At 37.8% G+C, this 26,033-nt stretch overlaps 7 non-coding genes across 7 annotated transcripts; all 7 read right to left on the bottom strand.

Annotated features, from left to right (window-relative positions):
• Positions 1-915: 915 nt before the first annotated feature.
• trnar-ccu (transfer RNA arginine (anticodon CCU)) lies at positions 916-989 on the bottom strand. Its single transcript has one exon. It is a non-coding gene; the product is annotated as a tRNA-Arg (tRNA).
• Positions 990-1,912: 923 nt separating this feature from the next.
• On the bottom strand, positions 1,913-1,986 carry trnak-cuu (transfer RNA lysine (anticodon CUU)). The gene has a single exon. It is a non-coding gene; the product is annotated as a tRNA-Lys (tRNA).
• Positions 1,987-4,288: 2,302 nt separating this feature from the next.
• trnak-uuu (transfer RNA lysine (anticodon UUU)) lies at positions 4,289-4,362 on the bottom strand. Its single transcript has one exon. It is a non-coding gene; the product is annotated as a tRNA-Lys (tRNA).
• A 455-nt stretch (positions 4,363-4,817) lies between these two features.
• Positions 4,818-4,891, bottom strand: trnar-ccu (transfer RNA arginine (anticodon CCU)). Its single transcript has one exon. It is a non-coding gene; the product is annotated as a tRNA-Arg (tRNA).
• Positions 4,892-5,814: 923 nt separating this feature from the next.
• On the bottom strand, positions 5,815-5,888 carry trnak-cuu (transfer RNA lysine (anticodon CUU)). The gene has a single exon. It is a non-coding gene; the product is annotated as a tRNA-Lys (tRNA).
• Positions 5,889-10,129: 4,241 nt separating this feature from the next.
• trnak-cuu (transfer RNA lysine (anticodon CUU)) lies at positions 10,130-10,203 on the bottom strand. Its single transcript has one exon. It is a non-coding gene; the product is annotated as a tRNA-Lys (tRNA).
• A 5,848-nt stretch (positions 10,204-16,051) lies between these two features.
• trnak-cuu (transfer RNA lysine (anticodon CUU)) lies at positions 16,052-16,125 on the bottom strand. The gene has a single exon. It is a non-coding gene; the product is annotated as a tRNA-Lys (tRNA).
• Between the last annotated feature and the right edge of the window lie 9,908 nt (positions 16,126-26,033).

Genomic DNA, 26,033 nt, shown 5'->3' with positions numbered 1-26,033 from the left:
CTTCCTTGTAACTTCCCATCACAATAGAAATGTTAGAATGCAAGAAATATGTTTCATGAGAAGTAAAACCCTTTACCTTTAATGTTTTCAGCACAAGTTCCGTGAACAAAAACACCATGAACCATGTTGTCCAATTCTTTCGCAAGAAGATCAAACACACGCTTGTCATTGGTTTGGGATTCAATCTCTTGCAGTTTTCCATTCTAGTTTAGCTATATAATCTAGACAAATTGATGGGTTTAATATATATATAATATTCTGATCAGCCGTTGATGTTTGCGAACTCTATGGAATGTATTTGCTCTGAAGTATCCTTTAATAAGGAGTCTTTTAAGCTAAGACTTTGATCTGCATGCTGGTGCTCAATTCCTAACCTTAAAATCTTCATAGCCCAACGTGGGGCTTGAAACCACGACCCTGAGATTAAGAGTCTCATGCTCTACCGAAATGAGGTGGCCGGGCTTCTTCCTCATAACTTCCCATCACAATAGAAATGTTAGAATGCAAGAAATATGTTTCATGAGAAGTAAAACCCTCTTGTATGAAAACAACCAAGGTCTGAGATAATGATGAGATTACAGAATAAGTTTTACCTTTCATGTTTTCAGCACAAGTTCCGTGAACAAAAACCGCCTGAACCATGTTGTCCAATTCTTTCGAAGAAGATCAAACACACGCTTGTCATTGGTTAGGGATTCAATCTCTTGCAGTTTTCCATTCTAGTTTAGCTATATAATCTAGACAAATTGATGGGTTTAATATATATATAATATTCTGATCAGCCGTTGATGTTTGCTTGGTATGTGTGAACTCTATGGAATGTATTTGCTCTGAAGTATCCTTTAATAAGGAGTCTTTTAAGCTAAGACTTTGATCTGCATGCTGGTGCTCAATTCCTAACCTTAAAATCTTCATAGCCCAACGTGGGGCTTGAAACCACGACCCTGAGATTAGGAGTCTCATGCTCTACCGAAATGAGCTGGCCGGGCTTCTTCCTCATAACTTCCCATCACAATAGAAATGTTAGAATGCAAGAAATATGTTTCATGAGAAGTAAAACCCTCTTGTATGAAAACAACCTAGGTCTGAGATAATGATGAGATTACAGAATAAGTTTTACCTTTCATGTTTTCAGCACAAGTTCCGTGAACAAAAACCGCCTGAACCATGTTGTCCAATTCTTTCGAAAGAAGATCAAACACACGCTTGTCATTGGTTAGGGATTCAATCTCTTGCAGTTTTCCATTCTAGTTTAGCTATATAATCTAGACAAATTGATGGGTTTAATATATATATAATATTCTGATCAGCCGTTGATGTTTGCTTGGTGTGTGTGAACTCTATGGAATGTATTTGCTCTGAAGTATCCTTTAATAAGGAGTCTTTTAAGCTAAGACTTTCATCTGCATGCTGGTGCTCAATTCCTAACCTTAAAATCTCCGTAGCCCAACATGGGGCTCGAACCCACGACCCTGAGATTAAGAGTGTCATGCTCTACCGAACTGAGCTGGCTCTTCTTCCAAATAACTTCCCATCATAATAGAAATGTTAGAATGCAAGAAATATGTTTCATGAGAAGTAAAACCCTCTTGTATGAAAACAGGCGGTTTAGTTCCGTGAACAAAAACCGCCTGGACAATGTTGTCCAATTCCTTCGCAAGAAGATCAAACACACGCTTGTCATTGGTTAGGGATTCAATCTCTTGCAGTTTTCCATTCTAGTTTAGCTATATAATCTAGACAAATTGATGGGTTTAATATATATAATTTTCTGATCAGACGTTGATGTTTGCTTGGTGTGTGTGAACTCTATGGAATGTATTTGCTCTGAAGTATCCTTTAATAAGGAGTCTTTTAAGCTAAGACTTTGATCTGCATGCTGGTGCTCAATGCCGAATCTCAAAAGGTCCATAGCCCAACGTGGGGCTCGAACCCACGACCCTGAGATTAAGAGTCTCATGCTCTACCGAACTGAGCTAGCCGGGCTTCTTCCTTATAACTTCCCATCACAATAGAAATGTTAGAATGCAAGAAATATGTTTCATGAGAAGTAAAACCCTTTACCTTTAATGTTTTCAGCACAAGTTCCGTGAACAAAAACACCCTGAACCATGTTGTCCAATTCCTTCGCAAGAAGATCAAACACACGCTTGTCATTGGTTTGGGATTTAATCTCTTGCAGTTTTCCATTCTAGTTTAGCTTTATAATCTAGACAAATTGATGGGTTTAATATATATATAATATTCTGATCAGCCGTTGATGTTTGCGAACTCTATGGAATGTATTTGCTCTGAAGTATCCTTTAATAAGGAGTCCTTTAAGCTAAGACTTTGATCTGCATGCTGGTGCTCAATTCCGAATCTCAAAAGATTCATAGCCCAACGTGGGGCTCGAACCCACGACCCTGAGATTAAGAGTCTCATGCTCTACCGAACTGAGCTAGCCGGACATCTTCCTTATGACTTCCAAACACAATAGAAATGTTAGAATGCAAGAAATATGTTTCATGAGAAGTAAAACCCTCTTGTATGAAAACAACCTAGGTCTGAGATAATGATCAGATTACAGAATACATTTTACCTTTAATGTTTTTGAGCACAAGTTCCATGAACAAAAACAACCTGAACCATGTTGTCCAATTATTTCGCAAGAAGATCAAACCAATGGTTGTCATTGGTTAGGGATTCAATCTCTTGCAGTTTTCCATTCTAGTTAAGCTAGATAATCTAGACAAATTGATGGGTTTAATATATATATAATATTCTGATCAGCCGTTGATGTTTGCGAACTCTATGGAATGTATTTGCTCTGAAGTATCCTTTAATAAGGAGTCTTTTAAGCTAAGACTTTGATCTGCATGCTGGTGCTCAATTCTGAATCTCAAAAGGTCCATAGCCCAACGTGGTGCTCGAACCCACGACCCTGAGATTAAGAGTCTCATGCTCTACCGAACTGAGCTAGCCGGACATCTTCCTTATAACTTCCCAACACAATAGAAATGTTAGAATGCAAGAAATATGTTTCATGAGAAGTAAAACCCTCTTGTATGAAAACAACCTAGGTCTGAGATAATGATCAGATTGGTTTGGGATTCAATCTCTTGCAGTTTTCCATTCTAGTTTAGCTTTATAATCTAGACAAATTGATGGGTTCAATATATATATAATATTCTGATCAGCCGTTGATGTTTGCGAACTCTATGGAATGTATTTGCTCTGAAGTATCCTTTAATAAGGAGTCCTTTAAGCTAAGACTTTGATCTGCATGCTGGTGCTCAATTCCGAATCTCAAAAGATTCATAGCCCAACGTGGGGCTCGAACCCACAACCCTGAGATTAAGAGTCTCATGCTCTACCGAACTGAGCTAGCCGGACATCTTCCTTATAACTTCCCAACACAATAGAAATGTTAGAATGCAAGAAATATGTTTCATGAGAAGTAAAACCCTCTTGTATGAAAACAACCTAGGTCTGAGATAATGATCAGATTACAGAATACATTTTACCTTTAATGTTTTTGAGCACAAATTCCATGAACAAAAACAACCTGAACCATGTTGTCCAATTATTTCGCAAGAAGATCAAACCAATGCTTGTCATTGGTTAGGGATTCAATCTCTTGCAGTTTTCCATTCTAGTTAAGCTAGATAATCTAGACAAATTGATGGGTTCAATATATATATAATTTTCTGATCAGCCGTTGATGTTTGCTTGGTTTGTGTGAACACTATGGAATGTATTTTCTCTGAAGTATTCTTTAATAAGGAGTCTTTTAAGCTAAGACTTTCATCTGCATGCTGGTGCTCAATTCCTAAACTTAAAATCTCCGTAGCCCAACATGGGGCTCGAACCCACGACCCTGAGATTAAGAGTGTCATGCTCTACCGAACTGAGCTGGCTCTTCTTGCAAATAACTTCCCATCATAATAGAAATGTTAGAATGCAAGAAATATGTTTCATGAGAAGTAAAACCCTCTTGTATGAAAACAGGCGGTTTAGTTCCGTGAACAAAAACCGCCTGGACAATGTTGTCCAATTCTTTCGCAAGAAGATCAAACACACGCTTGTCATTGGTTAGGGATTCAATCTCTTGCAGTTTTCCATTCTAGTTTAGCTATATAATCTAGACAAATTGATGGGTTTAATATATATAATTTTCTGATCAGACGTTGATGTTTGCGAACTCTATGGAATGTATTTGCTCTGAAGTATCCTTTAATAAGGAGTCCTTTAAGCTAAGACTTTGATCTGCATGCTGGTGCTCAATTCCGAATCTCAAAAGCTTCATAGCCCAACGTGGGGCTCGAACCCACAACCCTGAGATTAAAAGTCTCATGCTCTACCGAACTGAGCTAGCCGAACATCTTCCTTATAACTTCCCAACACAATAGAAATGTTAGAATGCAGGAAATATGTTTCATGAGAAGTAAAACCCTCTTGTATGAAAACAACCTAGGTCTGAGATAATGATCAGATTACAGAATACATTTTACCTTTAATGTTTTTGAGCACAAGTTCCATGAACAAAAACAACCTGAACCATGTTGTCCAATTATTTCGCAAGAAGATCAAACCAATGCTTGTCATTGGTTAGGGATTCAATCTCTTGCAGTTTTCCATTCTAGTTAAGCTAGATAATCTAGACAAATTGATGGGTTCAATATATATATAATTTTCTGATCAGCCGTTGATGTTTGCTTGGTGTGTGTGAACACTATGGAATGTATTTTCTCTGAAGTATCCTTTAATAAGGAGTCTTTTAAGCTAAGACTTTGATCTGCATGCTGGTGCTCAATTCCTAACCTTAAAATCTTCATAGCCCAACGTGGGGCTTGAAACCACGACCCTGAGATTAGGAGTCTCATGCTCTACCGAAATGAGCTGGCCGGGCTTCTTCCTCATAACTTCCCATCACAATAGAAATGTTAGAATGCAAGAAATATGTTTCATGAGAAGTAAAACCCTCTTGTATGAAAACAACCTAGGTCTGAGATAATGATGAGATTACAGAATAAGTTTTACCTTTCATGTTTTCAGCACAAGTTCCGTGAACAAAAACCGCCTGAACCATGTTGTCCAATTCTTTCGAAAGAAGATCAAACACACGCTTGTCATTGGTTAGGGATTCAATCTCTTGCAGTTTTCCATTCTAGTTTAGCTATATAATCTAGACAAATTGATGGGTTTAATATATATATAATATTCTGATCAGCCGTTGATGTTTGCTTGGTGTGTGTGAACTCTATGGAATGTATTTGCTCTGAAGTATCCTTTAATAAGGAGTCTTTTAAGCTAAGACTTTCATCTGCATGCTGGTGCTCAATTCCTAACCTTAAAATCTCCGTAGCCCAACATGGGGCTCGAACCCACGACCCTGAGATTAAGAGTGTCATGCTCTACCGAACTGAGCTGGCTCTTCTTCCAAATAACTTCCCATCATAATAGAAATGTTAGAATGCAAGAAATATGTTTCATGAGAAGTAAAACCCTCTTGTATGAAAACAGGCGGTTTAGTTCCGTGAACAAAAACCGCCTGGACAATGTTGTCCAATTCCTTCGCAAGAAGATCAAACACACGCTTGTCATTGGTTAGGGATTCAATCTCTTGCAGTTTTCCATTCTAGTTTAGCTATATAATCTAGACAAATTGATGGGTTTAATATATATAATTTTCTGATCAGACGTTGATGTTTGCTTGGTGTGTGTGAACTCTATGGAATGTATTTGCTCTGAAGTATCCTTTAATAAGGAGTCTTTTAAGCTAAGACTTTGATCTGCATGCTGGTGCTCAATGCCGAATCTCAAAAGGTCCATAGCCCAACGTGGGGCTCGAACCCACGACCCTGAGATTAAGAGTCTCATGCTCTACCGAACTGAGCTAGCCGGGCTTCTTCCTTATAACTTCCCATCACAATAGAAATGTTAGAATGCAAGAAATATGTTTCATGAGAAGTAAAACCCTTTACCTTTAATGTTTTCAGCACAAGTTCCGTGAACAAAAACACCCTGAACCATGTTGTCCAATTCCTTCGCAAGAAGATCAAACACACGCTTGTCATTGGTTTGGGATTTAATCTCTTGCAGTTTTCCATTCTAGTTTAGCTTTATAATCTAGACAAATTGATGGGTTTAATATATATATAATATTCTGATCAGCCGTTGATGTTTGCGAACTCTATGGAATGTATTTGCTCTGAAGTATCCTTTAATAAGGAGTCCTTTAAGCTAAGACTTTGATCTGCATGCTGGTGCTCAATTCCGAATCTCAAAAGATTCATAGCCCAACGTGGGGCTCGAACCCACGACCCTGAGATTAAGAGTCTCATGCTCTACCGAACTGAGCTAGCCGGACATCTTCCTTATGACTTCCAAACACAATAGAAATGTTAGAATGCAAGAAATATGTTTCATGAGAAGTAAAACCCTCTTGTATGAAAACAACCTAGGTCTGAGATAATGATCAGATTACAGAATACATTTTACCTTTAATGTTTTTGAGCACAAGTTCCATGAACAAAAACAACCTGAACCATGTTGTCCAATTATTTCGCAAGAAGATCAAACCAATGGTTGTCATTGGTTAGGGATTCAATCTCTTGCAGTTTTCCATTCTAGTTAAGCTAGATAATCTAGACAAATTGATGGGTTTAATATATATATAATATTCTGATCAGCCGTTGATGTTTGCGAACTCTATGGAATGTATTTGCTCTGAAGTATCCTTTAATAAGGAGTCTTTTAAGCTAAGACTTTGATCTGCATGCTGGTGCTCAATTCTGAATCTCAAAAGGTCCATAGCCCAACGTGGTGCTCGAACCCACGACCCTGAGATTAAGAGTCTCATGCTCTACCGAACTGAGCTAGCCGGACATCTTCCTTATAACTTCCCAACACAATAGAAATGTTAGAATGCAAGAAATATGTTTCATGAGAAGTAAAACCCTCTTGTATGAAAACAACCTAGGTCTGAGATAATGATCAGATTGGTTTGGGATTCAATCTCTTGCAGTTTTCCATTCTAGTTTAGCTTTATAATCTAGACAAATTGATGGGTTCAATATATATATAATATTCTGATCAGCCGTTGATGTTTGCGAACTCTATGGAATGTATTTGCTCTGAAGTATCCTTTAATAAGGAGTCCTTTAAGCTAAGACTTTGATCTGCATGCTGGTGCTCAATTCCGAATCTCAAAAGATTCATAGCCCAACGTGGGGCTCGAACCCACAACCCTGAGATTAAGAGTCTCATGCTCTACCGAACTGAGCTAGCCGGACATCTTCCTTATAACTTCCCAACACAATAGAAATGTTAGAATGCAAGAAATATGTTTCATGAGAAGTAAAACCCTCTTGTATGAAAACAACCTAGGTCTGAGATAATGATCAGATTACAGAATACATTTTACCTTTAATGTTTTTGAGCACAAATTCCATGAACAAAAACAACCTGAACCATGTTGTCCAATTATTTCGCAAGAAGATCAAACCAATGCTTGTCATTGGTTAGGGATTCAATCTCTTGCAGTTTTCCATTCTAGTTAAGCTAGATAATCTAGACAAATTGATGGGTTCAATATATATATAATTTTCTGATCAGCCGTTGATGTTTGCTTGGTTTGTGTGAACACTATGGAATGTATTTTCTCTGAAGTATTCTTTAATAAGGAGTCTTTTAAGCTAAGACTTTCATCTGCATGCTGGTGCTCAATTCCTAAACTTAAAATCTCCGTAGCCCAACATGGGGCTCGAACCCACGACCCTGAGATTAAGAGTGTCATGCTCTACCGAACTGAGCTGGCTCTTCTTGCAAATAACTTCCCATCATAATAGAAATGTTAGAATGCAAGAAATATGTTTCATGAGAAGTAAAACCCTCTTGTATGAAAACAGGCGGTTTAGTTCCGTGAACAAAAACCGCCTGGACAATGTTGTCCAATTCTTTCGCAAGAAGATCAAACACACGCTTGTCATTGGTTAGGGATTCAATCTCTTGCAGTTTTCCATTCTAGTTTAGCTATATAATCTAGACAAATTGATGGGTTTAATATATATATAATATTCTGATCAGCCGTTGATGTTTGCGAACTCTATGGAATGTATTTGCTCTGAAGTATCCTTTAATAAGGAGTCTTTTAAGATAGACTTTGATCTGCATGCTGGTGCTCAATTCCTAACCTTAAAATCTCCATAGCCCAACGTGGGGCTCGAACCCATGACCCTGAGATTAAGAGTGTCATGCTCTACCGAACTGATCTGGCGCTTCTTCCAAATAACTTCCCATCACAATAGAAATGTTAGAATGCAAGAAATATGTTTCATGAGAAGTAAAACCCTCTTGTATGAAAACAACCTAGGTCTGAGATAATGATGAGATTACAGAATAAGTTTTACTTTTAAAGTTTTCAGCACAAGTTCCGTGAACAAAAACACCCTGAACCATGTTGTCCAATTCTTTCGCAAGAAGATCAAACCAACGCTTGTCATTGGTTAGGGATTCAATCTCTTGCAGTTTGTGTGTGAACTCTATGGAATGTATTTGCTCTGAAGTATCCTTTAATATGGAGTCTTTTAAGATAGACTTTGATCTGCATGCTGGTGCTCAATTCCTAACCTTAAAATCTCCATAGCCCAACGTGGGGCTCGAACCCATGACCCTGAGATTAAGAGTGTCATGCTCTACCGAACTGATCTGGCGCTTCTTCCAAATAACTTCCCATCACAATAGAAATGTTAGAATGCAAGAAATATGTTTCATGAGAAGTAATACCCTCTTGTATGAAAACAACCTAGGTCTGAGATAATGATGAGATTACAGAATAAGTTTTACTTTTAAAGTTTTCAGCACAAGTTCCGTGAACAAAAACACCCTGAACCATGTTGTCCAATTCTTTCGCAAGAAGATCAAACACACGCTTGTCATTGGTTTGGGATTCAATCTCTTGCAGTTTTCCATTCTAGTTTAGCTTTATAATCTAGACAAATTGATGGGTTCAATATATATATAATATTCTGATCAGCCGTTGATGTTTGCGAACTCTATGGAATGTATTTGCTCTGAAGTATCCTTTAATAAGGAGTCCTTTAAGCTAAGACTTTGATCTGCATGCTGGTGCTCAATTCCGAATCTCAAAAACTCATAGCCCAACGTGGGGCTCGAACCCACAACCCTGAGATTAAGAGTCTCATGCTCTACCGAACTGAGCTAGCCGGACATCGTCCTTATAACTTCCCAACACAATAGAAATGTTAGAATGCAAGAAATATGTTTCATGAGAAGTAATACCCTCTTGTATGAAAACAACCTAGGTCTGAGATAATGATCAAATTACAGAATACATTTTACCTTTAATGTTTTTGAGCACAAGTTCCATGAACAAAAACAACCTGAACCATGTTGTCCAATTATTTCGCAAGAAGATCAAACCAATGCTTGTCATTGTTTAGGGATTCAATCTCTTGCAGTTTTCCATTCTAGTTAAGCTAGATAATCTAGACAAATTGATGGGTTCAATATATATATAATTTTCTGATCAGCCGTTGATGTTTGCTTGGTGTGTGTGAACACTATGGAATGTATTTTCTCTGAAGTATTCTTTAATAAGGAGTCTTTTAAGCTAAGACTTTCATCTGCATGCTGGTGCTCAATTCCTAACCTTAAAATCTCCGTAGCCCAACATGGGGCTCGAACCCACGACCCTGAGATTAAGAGTGTCATGCTCTACCGAACTGAGCTGGCTCTTCTTGCAAATAACTTCCCATCATAATAGAAATGTTAGAATGCAAGAAATATGTTTCATGAGAAGTAAAACCCTCTTGTATGAAAACAGGCGGTTTAGTTCCGTGAACAAAAACCGCCTGGACAATGTTGTCCAATTCTTTCGCAAGAAGATCAAACACACGCTTGTCATTGGTTTGGGATTCAATCTCTTGCAGTTTTCCAGTCTAGTTTAGCTTTATAATCTAGACATATTGATGGGTTTAATATATGTATAATATTCTGATCAGCCGTTGATGTTTGCGAACTCTATGGAATGTATTTGCTCTGAAGTATCCTTTAATAAGGAGTCCTTTAAGCTAAGACTTTGATCTGCATTCTGGTGCTCAATTCCGAATCTCAAAAGGTCCATAGCCCAACGTGGGGCTCGAACCCACGACCCTGAGATTAAGAGTCTCATGCTCTACCGAACTGAGCTAGCCGGGCTTCTTCCTTATAACTTCCCATCACAATAGAAAGTTTAGAATGCAAGAAATATGTTTCATGAGAAGTAAAACCCTTTACCTTTAATGTTTTCAGCACAAGTTCCGTGAACAAAAACACCCTGAACCATGTTGTCCAATTCTTTCGCAAGAAGATCAAACACACGCTTGTCATTGGTTTGGGATTCAATCTCTTGCAGTTTTCCATTCTAGTTTAGCTTTATAATCTAGACAAATTGATGGGTTTAATATATATATAATGTTCTGATCAGCCGTTGATGTTTGCGAACTCTATGGAATGTATTTGCTCTGAAGTATCCTTTAATAAGGAGTCCTTTAAGCTAAGACTTTGATCTGCATGCTGTTGCTCAATTCCGAATCTCAAAAGCTTCATAGCCCAACGTGGGGCTCGAACCCACGACCCTGAGATTAAGAGTCTCATGCTCTACCGAACTGAGCTAGCCGGACATCTTCCTTATAACTTCCCAACACAATAGAAATGTTAGAATGCAAGAAATATGTTTCATGAGAAGTAAAACCCTCTTGTATGAAAACAACCTAGGTCTGAGATAATGATCAGATTACAGAATACATTTTACCTTTAATGTTTTTGAGCACAAGTTCCATGAACAAAAACAACCTGAACCATGTTGTCCAATTATTTCGCAAGAAGATCAAACCAATGCTTGTCATTGGTTAGGGATTCAATCTCTTGCAGTTTTCCATTCTAGTTAAGCTATATAATCTAGACAAATTGATGGGTTCAATATATATATAATTTTCTGATCAGACATTGATGTTTGCTTGGTGTGTGTGAACTCTATGGAATGTATTTGCTCTGAAGTATCCTTTAATAAGGAGTCTTTTAAGCTAAGACTTTCATCTGCATGCTGGTGCTCAATTCCGCATCTCAAAAGCTCCATAGCCCAACGTGGGGCTCGAACCCACGACCCTGAGATTAAGAGTGTCATGCTCTACCGAACTGATCTGGCGCTTCTTCCAAATAACTTCCCATCACAATAGAAATGTTAGAATGCAAGAAATATGTTTCATGAGAAGTAAAACCCTCTTGTATGAAAACAACCTAGGTCTGAGATAATGATGAGATTACAGAATAAGTTTTACTTTTAAAGTTTTCAGCACAAGTTCCGTGAACAAAAACACCCTGAACCATGTTGTCCAATTCTTTCGCAAGAAGATCAAACACACGCTTGTCATTGGTTTGGGATTCAATCTCTTGCAGTTTTCCATTCTAGTTTAGCTATATAATCTAGATAAATTGATGGGTTTAATATATATATAATATTCTGATCAGCTGTTGATGTTTGCGAACTCTATGGAATGTATTTGCTCTTAAGTATCCTTTAATAAGGAGTCTTTTAAGATAGACTTTGATCTGCATGCTGGTGCTCAATTCCTAACCTTAAAATCTCCATAGCCCAACGTGGGGCTCGAACCCATGACCCTGAGATTAAGAGTGTCATGCTCTACCGAACTGATTTGGCGCTTCTTCCAAATAACTTCCCATCGCAATAGAAATGTTAGAATGCAAGAAATATGTTTCATGAGAAGTAATACCCTCTTGTATGAAAACAACCTAGGTCTGAGATAATGATCAGATTACAGAATAAGTTTTACCTTTAATGTTTTCAGCACAAGTTCCGTGAACAAAAACACCCTGAACCATGTTGTCCAATTCTTTCGCAAGAAGACCAAACCAACGCTTGTCATTGGTTAGGGATTCAATCTCTTGCAGTTTTCCATTCTAGTTAAGCTAGATAATCTAGACAAATTGATGGGTTCAGTATATATATAATTTTCTGATCAGACATTGATGTTTGCTTGGTGTGTGTGAACTCTATGGAATGTATTTGCTCTGATGTATCCTTTAATAAGGAGTCTTTTAAGCTAAGACTTTCATCTGCATGCTGGTGCTCAATTCCTAACCTTAAAATCTCCATAGCCCAACGTGGGGCTCGAACCCATGACCCTGAGATTAAGAGTGTCATGCTCTACCGAACTGATCTGGCGCTTCTTCCAAATAACTTCCCATCATAATAGAAATATTAGATTGCAAGAAATATGTTTCATGAGAAGTAAAACCCTCTTGTATGAAAACAACCTAGGTCTGAGATAATGATGAGATTACAGAATAAGTTTTACTTTTAAAGTTTTCAGCACAAGTTCCGTGAACAAAAACACCCTGAACCATGTTGTCCAATTCTTTCGCAAGAAGATCAAACCAACGCTTGTCATTGGTTAGGGATTCAATTTCTTGCAGTTTGTGTGTGAACTCTATGGAATGTATTTGCTCTGAAGTATCCTTTAATAAGGAGTCTTTTAAGCTAAGACTTTGATCTGCATGCTGGTGCTCAATTCCGAATCTCAAAAGGTCTATAGCCCAACGTGGGGCTCGAATCCACGACCCTGAGATTAAGAGTCTCATGCTCTACCGAACTGAGCTAGCCGGGCTTCTTCCTTATAACTTCCCATCACAATAGAAATGTTAGAATGCAAGAAATATGTTTCATGAGAAGTAAAACCCTTTACCTTTAATGTTTTCAGCACAAGTTCCGTGAACAAAAACACCATGAACCATGTTGTCCAATTCTTTCGCAAGAAGATCAAACACACGCTTGTCATTGGTTTGGGATTCAATCTCTTGCAGTTTTCCATTCTAGTTTAGCTATATAATCTAGACAAATTGATGGGTTTAATATATATATAATATTCTGATCAGCCGTTGATGTTTGCGAACTCTATGGAATGTATTTGCTCTGAAGTATCCTTTAATAAGGAGTCTTTTAAGATAGACTTTGATCTGCATGCTGGTGCTCAATTCCTAACCTTAAAATCTCCATAGCCCAACGTGGGGCTCGAACCCATGACCCTGAGATTAAGAGTGTCATGCTCTACCGAACTGATTTGGCGCTTCTTCCAAATAACTTCCCATCACAATAGAAATGTTAGAATGCAAGAAATATGTTTCATGAGAAGTAATACCCTCTTGTATGAAAACAACCTAGGTCTGAGATAATGATCAGATTACAGAATAAGTTTTACCTTTAATGTTTTCAGCACAAGTTCCGTGAACAAAAACACCCTGAACCATGTTGTCCAATTCTTTCGCAAGAAGACCAAACCAACGCTTGTCGTTGGTTAGGGATTCAATCTCTTGCAGTTTTCCATTCTAGTTAAGCTAGATAATCTAGACAAATTGATGGGTTCAGTATATATATAATTTTCTGATCAGACATTGATGTTTGCTTGGTGTGTGTGAACTCTATGGAATGTATTTGCTCTGAAGTATCCTTTAATAAGGAGTCTTTTAAGCTAAGACTTTCATCTGCATGCTGGTGCTCAATTCCTAACCTTAAAATCTCCATAGCCCAACGTGGGGCTCGAACCCACGACCCTGAGATTAAGAGTGTCATGCTCTACCGAACTGATCTGGCGCTTCTTCCAAATAACTTCCCATCATAATAGAAATGTTAGAATGCAAGAAATATGTTTCATGAGAAGTAAAACCCTCTTGTATGAAAACAACCTAGGTCTGAGATAATGATGAGATTACAGAATAAGTTTTACTTTTAAAGTTTTCAGCACAAGTTCCGTGAACAAAAACACCCTGAACCATGTTGTCCAATTCTTTCGCAAGAAGATCAAACCAACGCTTGTCATTGGTTAGGGATTCAATCTCTTGCAGTTTGTGTGTGAATTCTATGGAATGTATTTGCTCTGAAGTATCCTTTAATAAGGAGTCTTTTAAGATAAGACTTTGATCTGCATGCTGGTGCTCAATTCCGAATCTCAAAATCTCCATAGCCCATTTTGGGGCTCGAAACCACGAACCTGAGATTAAGAGTCTCATGCTCTACCGAAATGAGCTGGCCGGGCTTCTTCCTCATAACTTCCCATCACAATAGAAATGTTAGAATGCAAGAAATATGTTTCATGAGAAGTAAAACCCTCTTGTATGAAAACAACCTAGGTCTGAGATAATGATGAGATTACAGAATAAGTTTTACCTTTCATGTTTTCAGCACAAGTTCCGTGAACAAAAACCGCCTGAACCATGTTGTCCAATTCTTTCGAAGAAGATCAAACACACGCTTGTCATTGGTTAGGGATTCAATCTCTTGCAGTTTTCCATTCTAGTTTAGCTATATAATCTAGACAAATTGATGGGTTTAATATATATATAATATTCTGATCAGCCGTTGATGTTTGCTTGGTGTGTGTGAACTCTATGGAATGTATTTGCTCTGAAGTATCCTTTAATAAGGAGTCTTTTAAGCTAAGACTTTGATCTGCATGCTGGTGCTCAATTCCGAATCGCAAAAGCTCCATAGCCCAACGTGGGGCTCGAAACCACGACCCTGAGATTAAGAGTGTCATGCTCTATCGAACTGATCTGGCGCTTCTTCCAAATAACTTCCCATCATAATAGAAATATTAGATTGCAAGAAATATGTTTCATGAGAAGTAAAACCCTCTTGTATGAAAACAACCTAGGTCTGAGATAATGATGAGATTACAGAATAAGTTTTACTTTTAAAGTTTTCAGCACAAGTTCCGTGAACAAAAACACCCTGAACCATGTTGTCCAATTCTTTCGCAAGAAGATCAAACACACGCTTGTCATTGGTTTGGGATTCAATCTCTTGCAGTTTTCCATTCTAGTTTAGCTTTATAATCTAGACAAATTGATGGGTTCAATATATATATAATATTCTGATCAGCCGTTGATGTTTGCGAACTCTATGGAATGTATTTGCTCTGAAGTATCCTTTAATAAGGAGTCCTTTAAGCTAAGACTTTGATCTGCATGCTGGTGCTCAATTCCGAATCTCAAAAACTCATAGCCCAACGTGGGGCTCGAACCCACAACCCTGAGATTAAGAGTCTCATGCTCTACCGAACTGAGCTAGCCGGACATCGTCCTTATAACTTCCCAACACAATAGAAATGTTAGAATGCAAGAAATATGTTTCATGAGAAGTAATACCCTCTTGTATGAAAACAACCTAGGTCTGAGATAATGATCAAATTACAGAATACATTTTACCTTTAATGTTTTTGAGCACAAGTTCCATGAACAAAAACAACCTGAACCATGTTGTCCAATTATTTCGCAAGAAGATCAAACCAATGCTTGTCATTGTTTAGGGATTCAATCTCTTGCAGTTTTCCATTCTAGTTAAGCTAGATAATCTAGACAAATTGATGGGTTCAATATATATATAATTTTCTGATCAGCCGTTGATGTTTGCTTGGTGTGTGTGAACACTATGGAATGTATTTTCTCTGAAGTATTCTTTAATAAGGAGTCTTTTAAGCTAAGACTTTCATCTGCATGCTGGTGCTCAATTCCTAACCTTAAAATCTCCGTAGCCCAACATGGGGCTCGAACCCACGACCCTGAGATTAAGAGTGTCATGCTCTACCGAACTGAGCTGGCTCTTCTTGCAAATAACTTCCCATCATAATAGAAATGTTAGAATGCAAGAAATATGTTTCATGAGAAGTAAAACCCTCTTGTATGAAAACAGGCGGTTTAGTTCCGTGAACAAAAACCGCCTGGACAATGTTGTCCAATTCTTTCGCAAGAAGATCAAACACACGCTTGTCATTGGTTTGGGATTCAATCTCTTGCAGTTTTCCAGTCTAGTTTAGCTTTATAATCTAGACATATTGATGGGTTTAATATATGTATAATATTCTGATCAGCCGTTGATGTTTGCGAACTCTATGGAATGTATTTGCTCTGAAGTATCCTTTAATAAGGAGTCCTTTAAGCTAAGACTTTGATCTGCATTCTGGTGCTCAATTCCGAATCTCAAAAGGTCCATAGCCCAACGTGGGGCTCGAACCCACGACCCTGAGATTAAGAGTCTCATGCTCTACCGAACTGAGCTAGCCGGGCTTCTTCCTTATAACTTCCCATCACAATAGAAAGTTTAGAATGCAAGAAATATGTTTCATGAGAAGTAAAACCCTTTACCTTTAATGTTTTCAGCACAAGTTCCGTGAACAAAAACACCCTGAACCATGTTGTCCAATTCTTTCGCAAGAAGATCAAACACACGCTTGTCATTGGTTTGGGATTCAATCTCTTGCAGTTTTCCATTCTAGTTTAGCTTTATAATCTAGACAAATTGATGGGTTTAATATATATATAATGTTCTGATCAGCCGTTGATGTTTGCGAACTCTATGGAATGTATTTGCTCTGAAGTATCCTTTAATAAGGAGTCCTTTAAGCTAAGACTTTGATCTGCATGCTGTTGCTCAATTCCGAATCTCAAAAGCTTCATAGCCCAACGTGGGGCTCGAACCCACGACCCTGAGATTAAGAGTCTCATGCTCTACCGAACTGAGCTAGCCGGACATCTTCCTTATAACTTCCCAACACAATAGAAATGTTAGAATGCAAGAAATATGTTTCATGAGAAGTAAAACCCTCTTGTATGAAAACAACCTAGGTCTGAGATAATGATCAGATTACAGAATACATTTTACCTTTAATGTTTTTGAGCACAAGTTCCATGAACAAAAACAACCTGAACCATGTTGTCCAATTATTTCGCAAGAAGATCAAACCAATGCTTGTCATTGGTTAGGGATTCAATCTCTTGCAGTTTTCCATTCTAGTTAAGCTATATAATCTAGACAAATTGATGGGTTCAATATATATATAATTTTCTGATCAGACATTGATGTTTGCTTGGTGTGTGTGAACTCTATGGAATGTATTTGCTCTGAAGTATCCTTTAATAAGGAGTCTTTTAAGCTAAGACTTTCATCTGCATGCTGGTGCTCAATTCCGCATCTCAAAAGCTCCATAGCCCAACGTGGGGCTCGAACCCACGACCCTGAGATTAAGAGTGTCATGCTCTACCGAACTGATCTGGCGCTTCTTCCAAATAACTTCCCATCACAATAGAAATGTTAGAATGCAAGAAATATGTTTCATGAGAAGTAAAACCCTCTTGTATGAAAACAACCTAGGTCTGAGATAATGATGAGATTACAGAATAAGTTTTACTTTTAAAGTTTTCAGCACAAGTTCCGTGAACAAAAACACCCTGAACCATGTTGTCCAATTCTTTCGCAAGAAGATCAAACACACGCTTGTCATTGGTTTGGGATTCAATCTCTTGCAGTTTTCCATTCTAGTTTAGCTATATAATCTAGATAAATTGATGGGTTTAATATATATATAATATTCTGATCAGCTGTTGATGTTTGCGAACTCTATGGAATGTATTTGCTCTTAAGTATCCTTTAATAAGGAGTCTTTTAAGATAGACTTTGATCTGCATGCTGGTGCTCAATTCCTAACCTTAAAATCTCCATAGCCCAACGTGGGGCTCGAACCCATGACCCTGAGATTAAGAGTGTCATGCTCTACCGAACTGATTTGGCGCTTCTTCCAAATAACTTCCCATCGCAATAGAAATGTTAGAATGCAAGAAATATGTTTCATGAGAAGTAATACCCTCTTGTATGAAAACAACCTAGGTCTGAGATAATGATCAGATTACAGAATAAGTTTTACCTTTAATGTTTTCAGCACAAGTTCCGTGAACAAAAACACCCTGAACCATGTTGTCCAATTCTTTCGCAAGAAGACCAAACCAACGCTTGTCATTGGTTAGGGATTCAATCTCTTGCAGTTTTCCATTCTAGTTAAGCTAGATAATCTAGACAAATTGATGGGTTCAGTATATATATAATTTTCTGATCAGACATTGATGTTTGCTTGGTGTGTGTGAACTCTATGGAATGTATTTGCTCTGATGTATCCTTTAATAAGGAGTCTTTTAAGCTAAGACTTTCATCTGCATGCTGGTGCTCAATTCCTAACCTTAAAATCTCCATAGCCCAACGTGGGGCTCGAACCCATGACCCTGAGATTAAGAGTGTCATGCTCTACCGAACTGATCTGGCGCTTCTTCCAAATAACTTCCCATCATAATAGAAATATTAGATTGCAAGAAATATGTTTCATGAGAAGTAAAACCCTCTTGTATGAAAACAACCTAGGTCTGAGATAATGATGAGATTACAGAATAAGTTTTACTTTTAAAGTTTTCAGCACAAGTTCCGTGAACAAAAACACCCTGAACCATGTTGTCCAATTCTTTCGCAAGAAGATCAAACCAACGCTTGTCATTGGTTAGGGATTCAATTTCTTGCAGTTTGTGTGTGAACTCTATGGAATGTATTTGCTCTGAAGTATCCTTTAATAAGGAGTCTTTTAAGCTAAGACTTTGATCTGCATGCTGGTGCTCAATTCCGAATCTCAAAAGGTCTATAGCCCAACGTGGGGCTCGAATCCACGACCCTGAGATTAAGAGTCTCATGCTCTACCGAACTGAGCTAGCCGGGCTTCTTCCTTATAACTTCCCATCACAATAGAAATGTTAGAATGCAAGAAATATGTTTCATGAGAAGTAAAACCCTTTACCTTTAATGTTTTCAGCACAAGTTCCGTGAACAAAAACACCATGAACCATGTTGTCCAATTCTTTCGCAAGAAGATCAAACACACGCTTGTCATTGGTTTGGGATTCAATCTCTTGCAGTTTTCCATTCTAGTTTAGCTATATAATCTAGACAAATTGATGGGTTTAATATATATATAATATTCTGATCAGCCGTTGATGTTTGCGAACTCTATGGAATGTATTTGCTCTGAAGTATCCTTTAATAAGGAGTCTTTTAAGATAGACTTTGATCTGCATGCTGGTGCTCAATTCCTAACCTTAAAATCTCCATAGCCCAACGTGGGGCTCGAACCCATGACCCTGAGATTAAGAGTGTCATGCTCTACCGAACTGATTTGGCGCTTCTTCCAAATAACTTCCCATCACAATAGAAATGTTAGAATGCAAGAAATATGTTTCATGAGAAGTAATACCCTCTTGTATGAAAACAACCTAGGTCTGAGATAATGATCAGATTACAGAATAAGTTTTACCTTTAATGTTTTCAGCACAAGTTCCGTGAACAAAAACACCCTGAACCATGTTGTCCAATTCTTTCGCAAGAAGACCAAACCAACGCTTGTCGTTGGTTAGGGATTCAATCTCTTGCAGTTTTCCATTCTAGTTAAGCTAGATAATCTAGACAAATTGATGGGTTCAGTATATATATAATTTTCTGATCAGACATTGATGTTTGCTTGGTGTGTGTGAACTCTATGGAATGTATTTGCTCTGAAGTATCCTTTAATAAGGAGTCTTTTAAGCTAAGACTTTCATCTGCATGCTGGTGCTCAATTCCTAACCTTAAAATCTCCATAGCCCAACGTGGGGCTCGAACCCACGACCCTGAGATTAAGAGTGTCATGCTCTACCGAACTGATCTGGCGCTTCTTCCAAATAACTTCCCATCATAATAGAAATGTTAGAATGCAAGAAATATGTTTCATGAGAAGTAAAACCCTCTTGTATGAAAACAACCTAGGTCTGAGATAATGATGAGATTACAGAATAAGTTTTACTTTTAAAGTTTTCAGCACAAGTTCCGTGAACAAAAACACCCTGAACCATGTTGTCCAATTCTTTCGCAAGAAGATCAAACCAACGCTTGTCATTGGTTAGGGATTCAATCTCTTGCAGTTTGTGTGTGAATTCTATGGAATGTATTTGCTCTGAAGTATCCTTTAATAAGGAGTCTTTTAAGATAAGACTTTGATCTGCATGCTGGTGCTCAATTCCGAATCTCAAAATCTCCATAGCCCATTTTGGGGCTCGAAACCACGAACCTGAGATTAAGAGTCTCATGCTCTACCGAAATGAGCTGGCCGGGCTTCTTCCTCATAACTTCCCATCACAATAGAAATGTTAGAATGCAAGAAATATGTTTCATGAGAAGTAAAACCCTCTTGTATGAAAACAACCTAGGTCTGAGATAATGATGAGATTACAGAATAAGTTTTACCTTTCATGTTTTCAGCACAAGTTCCGTGAACAAAAACCGCCTGAACCATGTTGTCCAATTCTTTCGAAGAAGATCAAACACACGCTTGTCATTGGTTAGGGATTCAATCTCTTGCAGTTTTCCATTCTAGTTTAGCTATATAATCTAGACAAATTGATGGGTTTAATATATATATAATATTCTGATCAGCCGTTGATGTTTGCTTGGTGTGTGTGAACTCTATGGAATGTATTTGCTCTGAAGTATCCTTTAATAAGGAGTCTTTTAAGCTAAGACTTTGATCTGCATGCTGGTGCTCAATTCCGAATCGCAAAAGCTCCATAGCCCAACGTGGGGCTCGAAACCACGACCCTGAGATTAAGAGTGTCATGCTCTATCGAACTGATCTGGCGCTTCTTCCAAATAACTTCCCATCATAATAGAAATATTAGATTGCAAGAAATATGTTTCATGAGAAGTAAAACCCTCTTGTATGAAAACAACCTAGGTCTGAGATAATGATGAGATTACAGAATAAGTTTTACTTTTAAAGTTTTCAGCACAAGTTCCGTGAACAAAAACACCCTGAACCATGTTGTCCAATTCTTTCGCAAGAAGATCAAACACACGCTTGTCATTGGTTTGGGATTCAATCTCTTGCAGTTTTCCATTCTAGTTTAGCTTTATAATCTAGACAAATTGATGGGTTTAATATATATATAATGTTCTGATCAGCCTTTGATGTTTGCGAACTCTATGGAATGTATTTGCTCTGAAGTATCCTTTAATAAGGAGTCCTTTAAGCTAAGACTTTGATCTGCATGCTGTTGCTCAATTCCGAATCTCAAAAGCTTCATAGCCCAACGTGGGGCTCGAACCCACGACCCTGAGATTAAGAGTCTCATGCTCTACCGAACTGAGCTAGCCGGACATCTTCCTTATAACTTCCCAACACAATAGAAATGTTAGAATGCAAGAAATATGTTTCATGAGAAGTAAAACCCTCTTGTATGAAAACAACCTAGGTCTGAGATAATGATCAGATTACAGAATACATTTTACCTTTAATGTTTTTGAGCACAAGTTCCATGAACAAAAACAACCTGAACCATGTTGTCCAATTATTTCGCAAGAAGATCAAACCAATGCTTGTCATTGGTTAGGGATTCAATCTCTTGCAGTTTTCCATTCTAGTTAAGCTAGATAATCTAGACAAATTGATGGGTTCAATATATATATAATTTTCTGATCAGACATTGATGTTTGCTTGGTGTGTGTGAACTCTATGGAATGTATTTGCTCTGAAGTATCCTTTAATAAGGAGTCTTTTAAGCTAAGACTTTCATCTGCATGCTGGTGCTCAATTCCGCATCTCAAAAGTTCCATAGCCCAACGTGGGGCTCGAACCCACGACCCTGAGATTAAGAGTGTCATGCTCTACCGAACTGATCTGGCGCTTCTTCCAAATAACTTCCCATCACAATAGAAATGTTAGAATGCAAGAAATATGTTTCATGAGAAGTAAAACCCTCTTGTATGAAAACAACCTAGGTCTGAGATAATGATGAGATTACAGAATAAGTTTTACTTTTAAAGTTTTCAGCACAAGTTCCGTGAACAAAAACACCCTGAACCATGTTGTCCAATTCTTTCGCAAGAAGATCAAACACACGCTTGTCATTGGTTTGGGATTCAATCTCTTGCAGTTTTCCATTCTAGTTTAGCTATATAATCTAGATAAATTGATGGGTTTAATATATATATAATATTCTGATCAGCTGTTGATGTTTGCGAACTCTATGGAATGTATTTGCTCTTAAGTATCCTTTAATAAGGAGTCTTTTAAGATAGACTTTGATCTGCATGCTGGTGCTCAATTCCTAACCTTAAAATCTCCATAGCCCAACGTGGGGCTCGAACCCATGACCCTGAGATTAAGAGTGTCATGCTCTACCGAACTGATTTGGCGCTTCTTCCAAATAACTTCCCATCGCAATAGAAATGTTAGAATGCAAGAAATATGTTTCATGAGAAGTAATACCCTCTTGTATGAAAACAACCTAGGTCTGAGATAATGATCAGATTACAGAATAAGTTTTACCTTTAATGTTTTCAGCACAAGTTCCGTGAACAAAAACACCCTGAACCATGTTGTCCAATTCTTTCGCAAGAAGACCAAACCAACGCTTGTCATTGGTTAGGGATTCAATCTCTTGCAGTTTTCCATTCTAGTTAAGCTAGATAATCTAGACAAATTGATGGGTTCAGTATATATATAATTTTCTGATCAGACATTGATGTTTGCTTGGTGTGTGTGAACTCTATGGAATGTATTTGCTCTGATGTATCCTTTAATAAGGAGTCTTTTAAGCTAAGACTTTCATCTGCATGCTGGTGCTCAATTCCTAACCTTAAAATCTCCATAGCCCAACGTGGGGCTCGAACCCATGACCCTGAGATTAAGAGTGTCATGCTCTACCGAACTGATCTGGCGCTTCTTCCAAATAACTTCCCATCATAATAGAAATATTAGATTGCAAGAAATATGTTTCATGAGAAGTAAAACCCTCTTGTATGAAAACAACCTAGGTCTGAGATAATGATGAGATTACAGAATAAGTTTTACTTTTAAAGTTTTCAGCACAAGTTCCGTGAACAAAAACACCCTGAACCATGTTGTCCAATTCTTTCGCAAGAAGATCAAACCAACGCTTGTCATTGGTTAGGGATTCAATCTCTTGCAGTTTGTGTGTGAATTCTATGGAATGTATTTGCTCTGAAGTATCCTTTAATAAGGAGTCTTTTAAGATAAGACTTTGATCTGCATGCTGGTGCTCAATTCCGAATCTCAAAATCTCCATAGCCCATTTTGGGGCTCGAAACCACGAACCTGAGATTAAGAGTCTCATGCTCTACCGAAATGAGCTGGCCGGGCTTCTTCCTCATAACTTCCCATCACAATAGAAATGTTAGAATGCAAGAAATATGTTTCATGAGAAGTAAAACCCTCTTGTATGAAAACAACCTAGGTCTGAGATAATGATGAGATTACAGAATAAGTTTTACCTTTCATGTTTTCAGCACAAGTTCCGTGAACAAAAACCGCCTGAACCATGTTGTCCAATTCTTTCGAAGAAGATCAAACACACGCTTGTCATTGGTTAGGGATTCAATCTCTTGCAGTTTTCCATTCTAGTTTAGCTATATAATCTAGACAAATTGATGGGTTTAATATATATATAATATTCTGATCAGCCGTTGATGTTTGCTTGGTGTGTGTGAACTCTATGGAATGTATTTGCTCTGAAGTATCCTTTAATAAGGAGTCTTTTAAGCTAAGACTTTGATCTGCATGCTGGTGCTCAATTCCGAATCGCAAAAGCTCCATAGCCCAACGTGGGGCTCGAAACCACGACCCTGAGATTAAGAGTGTCATGCTCTATCGAACTGATCTGGCGCTTCTTCCAAATAACTTCCCATCATAATAGAAATATTAGATTGCAAGAAATATGTTTCATGAGAAGTAAAACCCTCTTGTATGAAAACAACCTAGGTCTGAGATAATGATGAGATTACAGAATAAGTTTTACTTTTAAAGTTTTCAGCACAAGTTCCGTGAACAAAAACACCCTGAACCATGTTGTCCAATTCTTTCGCAAGAAGATCAAACACACGCTTGTCATTGGTTTGGGATTCAATCTCTTGCAGTTTTCCATTCTAGTTTAGCTTTATAATCTAGACAAATTGATGGGTTTAATATATATATAATGTTCTGATCAGCCGTTGATGTTTGCGAACTCTATGGAATGTATTTGCTCTGAAGTATCCTTTAATAAGGAGTCCTTTAAGCTAAGACTTTGATCTGCATGCTGTTGCTCAATTCCGAATCTCAAAAGCTTCATAGCCCAACGTGGGGCTCGAACCCACGACCCTGAGATTAAGAGTCTCATGCTCTACCGAACTGAGCTAGCCGGACATCTTCCTTATAACTTCCCAACACAATAGAAATGTTAGAATGCAAGAAATATGTTTCATGAGAAGTAAAACCCTCTTGTATGAAAACAACCTAGGTCTGAGATAATGATCAGATTACAGAATACATTTTACCTTTAATGTTTTTGAGCACAAGTTCCATGAACAAAAACAACCTGAACCATGTTGTCCAATTATTTCGCAAGAAGATCAAACCAATGCTTGTCATTGGTTAGGGATTCAATCTCTTGCAGTTTTCCATTCTAGTTAAGCTAGATAATCTAGACAAATTGATGGGTTCAATATATATATAATTTTCTGATCAGACATTGATGTTTGCTTGGTGTGTGTGAACTCTATGGAATGTATTTGCTCTGAAGTATCCTTTAATAAGGAGTCTTTTAAGCTAAGACTTTCATCTGCATGCTGGTGCTCAATTCCGCATCTCAAAAGCTCCATAGCCCAACGTGGGGCTCGAACCCACGACCCTGAGATTAAGAGTGTCATGCTCTACCGAACTGATCTGGCGCTTCTTCCAAATAACTTCCCATCACAATAGAAATGTTAGAATGCAAGAAATATGTTTCATGAGAAGTAAAACCCTCTTGTATGAAAACAACCTAGGTCTGAGATAATGATGAGATTACAGAATAAGTTTTACTTTTAAAGTTTTCAGCACAAGTTCCGTGAACAAAAACACCCTGAACCATGTTGTCCAATTCTTTCGCAAGAAGATCAAACACACGCTTGTCATTGGTTTGGGATTCAATCTCTTGCAGTTTTCCATTCTAGTTTAGCTATATAATCTAGATAAATTGATGGGTTTAATATATATATAATATTCTGATCAGCTGTTGATGTTTGCGAACTCTATGGAATGTATTTGCTCTTAAGTATCCTTTAATAAGGAGTCTTTTAAGATAGACTTTGATCTGCATGCTGGTGCTCAATTCCTAACCTTAAAATCTCCATAGCCCAACGTGGGGCTCGAACCCATGACCCTGAGATTAAGAGTGTCATGCTCTACCGAACTGATTTGGCGCTTCTTCCAAATAACTTCCCATCGCAATAGAAATGTTAGAATGCAAGAAATATGTTTCATGAGAAGTAATACCCTCTTGTATGAAAACAACCTAGGTCTGAGATAATGATCAGATTACAGAATAAGTTTTACCTTTAATGTTTTCAGCACAAGTTCCGTGAACAAAAACACCCTGAACCATGTTGTCCAATTCTTTCGCAAGAAGACCAAACCAACGCTTGTCATTGGTTAGGGATTCAATCTCTTGCAGTTTTCCATTCTAGTTAAGCTAGATAATCTAGACAAATTGATGGGTTCAGTATATATATAATTTTCTGATCAGACATTGATGTTTGCTTGGTGTGTGTGAACTCTATGGAATGTATTTGCTCTGATGTATCCTTTAATAAGGAGTCTTTTAAGCTAAGACTTTCATCTGCATGCTGGTGCTCAATTCCTAACCTTAAAATCTCCATAGCCCAACGTGGGGCTCGAACCCATGACCCTGAGATTAAGAGTGTCATGCTCGACCGAACTGATCTGGCGCTTCTTCCAAATAACTTCCCATCATAATAGAAATATTAGATTGCAAGAAATATGTTTCATGAGAAGTAAAACCCTCTTGTATGAAAACAACCTAGGTCTGAGATAATGATGAGATTACAGAATAAGTTTTACTTTTAAAGTTTTCAGCACAAGTTCCGTGAACAAAAACACCCTGAACCATGTTGTCCAATTCTTTCGCAAGAAGATCAAACCAACGCTTGTCATTGGTTAGGGATTCAATTTCTTGCAGTTTGTGTGTGAACTCTATGGAATGTATTTGCTCTGAAGTATCCTTTAATAAGGAGTCTTTTAAGCTAAGACTTTGATCTGCATGCTGGTGCTCAATTCCGAATCTCAAAAGGTCTA

The sequence above is a fragment of the Platichthys flesus genome, chromosome 20, assembly GCF_949316205.1.
Source record: "Platichthys flesus chromosome 20, fPlaFle2.1, whole genome shotgun sequence".
Taxonomy (NCBI): domain Eukaryota; kingdom Metazoa; phylum Chordata; class Actinopteri; order Pleuronectiformes; family Pleuronectidae; genus Platichthys; species Platichthys flesus.
The sequence above is the reverse complement of the archived record's forward strand: the minus strand, read 5'-3'. Positions and strand labels throughout refer to the sequence as shown.